This window comes from Fukomys damarensis, unplaced genomic scaffold (genome assembly GCF_012274545.1).
Source record: "Fukomys damarensis isolate Sample0158 unplaced genomic scaffold, DMR_v1.0_HiC HiC_scaffold_22, whole genome shotgun sequence".
NCBI lineage: Eukaryota > Metazoa > Chordata > Mammalia > Rodentia > Bathyergidae > Fukomys > Fukomys damarensis.
Window position 1 is genome coordinate 15,721,027 of NW_022900934.1, and position 7,051 is coordinate 15,728,077.

General features: G+C 44.8%; 1 protein-coding gene across 1 annotated transcript in view; it reads left to right on the forward strand.

The window, feature by feature from the left end:
• Jph2 (junctophilin 2) overlaps positions 1-7,051 on the forward strand; it is a 69,292-nt gene that overhangs the window by 939 nt on the left and 61,302 nt on the right. The window lies entirely within an intron of this gene.

Here is a 7,051-nt window from a genome sequence, read left to right on the forward strand (position 1 = left end):
TGGCACTGAGACCTACGCAGACGGAGGTGAGCCCAGCCTGGGGCCTGCGGGGCTATGGGGGGCGGGCCCTGGGGGAAGGTGGGGAGGGCAGGGCAGCCGGCACAGAAGCAGAGAGGCTATGATGCGATTTGCTGTGTGGCTTTGGGCAAGCTGTTCTACCTCTCCGAACGCCATCTTCTTGTCAGTAAAAATAGGGCCAGCAATGGGCGGGAGCGCTTAGTACAAGGTTTGCTGTATACTACACACTGTACACACTCTGAAATGTCACTACTGCTGTTTGCCTGCTCCATACAGAAACAGCTGTGGAAGAGACTCCGTAGCCTGTATTCTAGCAGAATTTGGGTCTGTTTTCAACTTTGCCATAAAAATTGTTTTCAAGCGACAGATCGTGAGGCATGTTCCTTCATTCGCCCGCCCACCCATCCATCCACCTACTCACACACGCACTCTTTCATTCAGTGCACATTTCCGTGGTACTTCCCATTTGCCAGGCGCTGTACCAGGAGTCACACACAGTTCCAGCTTCAAGGATGAGCGTGCAGGCCGTACACACAGATATGCACAGAGAGCTGTGGTGAGAACGAGCAGCCAGGTTCGGGGAGGGCAAGGAATGCTCTGAAGGAAGCGAGACCTTGATGTGAAGATGTGATTGTGACAGTGGGATTTAGGGGCTGTCTCTGTCCTGGCAGAGAGAGGAGCTTCTGCAGAGTTTGTGCACTCAGGAGCATGAGTGTAATCAGGGGTTAAGAAAGCAGAGTTTTATATAGCAAAACAGTCCTGGAAAGTGGCAGGAACGTCACTACCTCACCCACTTGCGTGACATGCGACATAACACTTGCACAAGCCTCAGTTTCCTCGTCTGTAAAGATGGGGTACTCTGGAGCAGGAATGCAGCTCACAGAGTGGTCAGTGGAAAGGCAGCGATAGCATCATCTGCCCTCTAGATAGAAACACAAGTTCAGAGGCCCCATCCAGACTTTTCCAGATCAGTCTTTGAGTGAGGGCCTGGAAGACTAATTTCACAAGCTCATCAGGTAGATCTTAACATGTTAAAGTTTTTAAAGTGTTGCTTTTGGGATATAGTGGCTCATGCCTATTGATACTTGGGAGGCTGAGGCAAGAGAGTGACGTAGGCCTAGGGTTTGAATCCAGTCTAAGAAACATATAGAGACCCAGTCTCAAAAAAATAAAAAAATAAAAATTAAAAAAAATAAAAGAAAAACTGAGTGGGGCTGAGAGTGTGGTTTAGAAGTAGAGCACTTGCCTAGTGTGAGTGGGGTTCTGGAGTCCATCTCCAGCACCACAAAAAAGAAAAATATTTACTTATTTATTTGGGTTTTTTGAGATGGGGATCAATATGTAGCCCAGGCCGACCTCTAACTCTGTGATCCTCCTGCCTCAGCTTCCCTAGCACTGGGATTACAAGTGTGTGCAACCATACCCAGCAAAAAGTATTGATTTAAATCAGGGGCTAGAAAACTATAGATCATGGGCCAAACTGGCCTGCTGCCTGTTCTTGGAGCTGAAAGTGGTTTAAATTTTTAATTATTTGGGAAAAAGAAAAGCAATTTTTGATGACATGTGAAATTTATGTGATAGTCTCTATGTGATGTCCTCTATTTGGCCTGTGATCCTACAAAGCCTGAAGCAATACCTTATGACTCTTCACAGAAACAGTCGGTTAGTTCTTGGGAGGCTGAGGCAGGAGGATCACGAGTTCTAAGCCAGCCTTGGCTACATAGGGAGTTTGAGGCCAGCCTGAGCTACACAGTAGAAGCTTATCTCAAAAAATTTAAAACAGAAATGTTGCTCCTGCTTTTACTGGTCGTTAGATTCTGTCTGGCATAGAATAATTCTATGGCATCTTCCTAGTGTTGCATGACTCAAAACTGGCTAATTAAAAAGTAATTATATTGGGCAACAGAAGGAATTTGTAAAACATTATTTTTGTCACTAGTCCCCCTCTTCATGATAGAATATAGGAAGTGGGCATTCTGGGAATGGGGCAGGGACAGGAAGAAGCATCAGTACACTCAGGCTGCAAGGCTCAAGCCAAGGCCCTTGGGCACCTGGAAAGAAGCCAGAGGTGAGAGTAGGTTGGGGGCTGGGGGAGGACCTGCCCTCCATGTATCTGGATGTTTATGAGGTTGTGTCCTTGAGTTTCTGTGGGCTCCTGTGGCCGCTATTGAGCACTGCTTGGAATTGGACAGTGCTAAGGATAAATTCTGGCTCTACCACTTGCTAGTTTTGGTGACCTTGAGCCATTTGCTGACCCTCTCCAATATGGTACAATTCGGCCCAGCGGATGGTTATGCTCTCTGTAGAGAGCCTCAGTTTCTCTAGCTGAAGCATGGGGATGATCCTCCAGAGCGTGTGAGTTACGTATGTGAAGTGGCAGGTGGTAGGCATGCCCAGTGATCCTCCCTTCCTTTCTTCTTTCCAAACCAAGGATAAACCAACACACACTCATGTGAGACAAGGACACTGGCTTGAGTCACAGGGACACACACTGCTGGGCAGACATGAGCAGGGGAACCAATGAGCCGATCTCTCAAAAATGTCTAAAAGGAGGAAAACCCATCCACTCACTCACTCACCCAGCCAGTGTTTCTGAGACCTCCTCTGTTCCAGGCACTGTCCCATAGCAAGGTCTGGGGACCAGACTAGTGAGTATAACTTCCTGTCTAGTGGCAAAGAGAGAAATAAACCAGAAAACACTCATGCACAGTATGATAAAAAATATAGCAAATGTGAAAAATGTTTTAAAATTTATTACCGTAAAAGACACATTGCCACTGGTTCCCCCCCACAAATATCTCTCATACACTTGCCAGACGCTTATCCCATTGTTCTTGTCTCGTTCTGAACCAGTTTGAGAAGTCCTTTCACATGCGTGTTTTTAGTTGCACTGTTGTGGCTGCTTTGTTGTCCTGAATAATTGATGTTTACCTTTCATGGTCATTTTGACTTTAGGGAAGAGCCAGAAATTGTATGGTGCCAGATCTGGTGGTTAGGTGGATGAGGACGCACGGTAATGTTTTCATGAGCCTAGCAAATTTTTTATCCAGCGGTGTAAAGACACCCATGAGAGAAGACTTCTAGAACTGCTTCAGAAAATGAGAAGTAGCCAAGTGTAGTGGCACACATCTGTAATCCCAGCATTTGGGAGTCTGAGGCAGAAAGATCCAAGAGCCCAAGTTCCAGCCTGAACTACATAGCGAGACCCTGTCTCAAAAAACATCAAAGGTGACAAGAATGGGGACTGGGGATTTGGCTCAGTGGTTACGCAAGCGCAAGGGCCAGAGTTTAATCCCCGGTAGAAAAAAATTTAAAAAAAAAAAGTGACAAGAATGATGGAATAAGTGTGTTCAGGGTGAGAAGCAATATTGTGAGATGGGTTAATGGCAATGTGTCTTTTACTGTGATACATTTTAAAAATTGAAACATTCACCATATATTTCAGGCACTCTTTGTATATATAATTTCCAGACGTTACTAGCATTACAACTAAAAAGCAGAGAGGCAAGAGGGTAGTGTCTCTAGGTAAGGTGGTCTCAGAGAAAGATGGGGAAGACTAGAGAGGAAGTAAAGCCTTTCCGGCAGAACAGAGATCTAGGGTCGGGCTTGGGGTATTTCAGGAGCAGCGAGACCACAGGCATAGCAGGAACCTGAGTGTATAAGGGGTACAGATAGGAGCGCAAGTTGGAATTGTAGGTAACAGCCCAATCACCCAAGCTTTGCAGGCTGGGTTTTCCCCGCTCCAGTACTAGGGATGAACCCAGGCCTCTGCACATGCTAGGCCAGTGCTCTGCCACCGAGCTACATCCCCAGGTCCTTTTACATTTCATTTTGAGACAGGATCTTGGTAAATTGCCCAAGCTTAACTCAGGCCTGCAGTCCTTCTGCCTCAGCCTCCTGAGTAGCTGCAATTAGAGGCATGCAGAACTGTGCCTTAGCTAGACAGGCCTTGGGTTTTATCCCAGGTGTACCAGGAGCTCTTGGGGCCAGGTAATTAGAAGACCTGCTACTCTGGTTTGTCAGAAGCCCAGACTTCTCCCAAGTGAGATGGCCCTATATGTAGGGGCCCTGGAAACCTCATGGATTCTCTCTCCCAAGCCACACACGAGGTGTAACTCTCCAAAATTAGATTGTGGCCACTACTTTGGAAAATCTCTTTAATCAACCTGTCATCAGTCCCCCAGGGTTTGTTAAGGACCTGCCCTTTGCCCTATCCTGAGTAGACTGAGGGGAATGTGAACAAATAAGATCCTGTGATAAAGAACAGTTAGGAGTCAGTCACTGGGCTCTGTGATCTCTTTGATTCTTAATTTCTTCATCCAATCTCTCATAAGATCCCTCACAGGATAAATGAACACAAAATAAACGGCAATTGCTATTATTATGATTACCTTTGCAGATACATATTGCATGATCATTATCAAGCTAGCACTGTGCTACCCTGGGAAGTGTAGAAATGGCATGTTGCTGACTTCATTGGGAACTTCACAGCAAACTTCACGCAGGACAGCACAGGTGGCTAGGCAAGGGCCTACAAGGGACCAGGGAAGCAAGGGGGCACTGTCGGACTCAGGATCTCAGGATGGCTTCCTGAAGTAAGTGGCCAGACTTGGGGGAGTGAGCCTACCTACTCCAGGTCGAAAGAACAAAGTTCACATAGGCCAGGAGGGCCAAAGCGTGCTGTTCACCCAGGAGACAGAGCTGAAGCTTGTATTTTATCCCAAAGGTGGAGAGGTAGTCTCTGCCACCCACCTGGCCTTGCAGCCAGGTGTTATAGGTAACCGCCTGCTCCAAGCCAAGGAAAACAGCCAGATTCCCAACTGCAGGTGCCCAGCCAGTAGTAGGCAGTGAAATCAACTTAGTGGGTGAAGATCTACCTTTTTCAAAATGAAAGGCTAGCAACAGAATAGCATAGAAACTATCAGGTTTTCACAGAGAATAAGATATAGAATTATTTCCTGAGACAGTTGTTCAGCTGAGAGTGTGTATGGGTAGGGTTAAAAACATCCATGTTTAAGTGTGTTCTGATGTAAAATGTATTTCTGACCTTAAATCATGGTCAGGACATTTGAAAATCACAGTTCTAAAATGACTTGAGGGCCGGGCCTAGTGGCTCATGAATTGCTGTGAGTTTGTGGCCAACCTAGGCTACATAGTGAGTTCGAGGCCAGTGGGAAATACCTAGTGAGACTCTGTCTCCCCAAACCAAAACCAAAACCAAAAGAAAACAAACAAACGAAAGTAAAGCGACTTGACCTGGCATCTCCTTCGCAGCCCCTGCCATTTCTGCTGTCATAGACGTTCCCTTTCCTCTAAGCCCTTGCTTTGGTTGGGTGTTAAACTCTTTCACTCTGGCATGGCAAGAGGGAATGAGCTCTGGACTCTCAAGCTCTGCTGTGAGCCTCTTGGCACCCTCTGCATCCTTTAGCCCTCTTTCCTCCCCTAGCCATATAAAGCAAAGTTTAAAAAGCTGCTGACTTATAGCTGGCACACACGTACCCCAGCCCCAAAGGAGTAAAGTGCTGCATGGCTGCTGGGCCGTTTCCACCCCCCAAGACTCATGAATCCCAGCAACAGAGGGCCATTTGTGATCCTTGTTTTCTGTGGTTCCTGATCTTGACCTCAGAGGCCCATCTATGCCCTGACACTGCTCATGAGATGTGTGCTTATGTGCATGAAAACTTGTGTTTTTTCTGAGAGATATTTTCTCAGTCATTGGATTAGCAATGCTCATGCTCAAACAAATGCCAGCACCTTTTATTAATTCAGTAATCAAAATATTCATAGGAAAAACAAGGCCAAGATTAACTGTTTTTCATAAAGCAATTAATAATGAAGTTAGCAGGCCAGGGATTTAGCTCAGTGGTTCTGATGCCTGCCTTGCAAGTGCAAAGTGCCAAGTTCGATCCCCAGTACCAAAAAAAAAGAAATAAAGTTAGCATTTTTGAAGCACTTACTATGTGCCAGGCACTGTTCTTAAAATTCTATACTGGTTGTATTATGTAAACTTTTGCAACATCCTTATGAGGAAGTACTGTATTGTTGCTACCCCTATTTTACAGATGAGGAAACTGAGACCGATCACATACATATTCTCATTCAAGTTAGTAAGAGGAAGAGATGGAACTTGATAATAACAAGTAATAATTAAATCTTTTGTAATATAAATAAATGTTTTACTAAATGACACACAATGATACCAAATAGTCAGGATTGACTACATAATTTGTAGAACCCAATGAAAATGCAAACGTGGACTCATTCTTCAAAATCACTTAAGATTTTCAAAATGGTAGCTGGGCCTAGTAGTGCATGCCTGTAATTGCAGCACCCTAGGAGGCTGAGGCAGGAAGATCACAAGTTGGAGTCCAGCCTGCAGTTTAGAGACTTAGCAAAACTTGTCTCAAAAGAAAAAATTAAAAAGGGCATGGCTATAGCTCAGTGCTGAGACCCTGGGTTTAATCCCCAGAACTAGAACAGAACAGAAATTTTTAAGATGATGACACTGGAACATTAAACTGAGTAACAGTCTCTGTACCAACACAGGTTGAGCACCCATGAAATTTACCTTCATGATGATAATAATTGTATCTAACCTTTATTGAGTCCTCAGTATAGCAAGGCTCTATGCTAAGAATCTTATGTGCTTTACATTATTTAGGCTTCTTAAAACTCTCTTATGGCTGAGCATAATGGTACACACTTGTAATCCCAGCATTTGGGAGGCTGAGGCAGGATGATTGCTGTGAGTTTGATGCCAGCCTGAACTACATAGTGAGATGCTATCTCAAAAGACAAAAAGAAAAACCAAAAAAGATCTCTCTTGTATACTATACTGTTGGCTTTCAAACTTTTATGATTGAAAACCCACTATAAAGTAGGTATTTCACATTCTAATTCTGTGCTTACACTCACATACAAAAATGAAAAAATGGCCGGGGATTTAGCTCAGCGGTTCAGTGGCCTGCCTTGCAAGCACAAGGACCCGAGTTCAATCCCCAGTACAAAAAAAAAAAAAAAAAAAAAAAAAAAA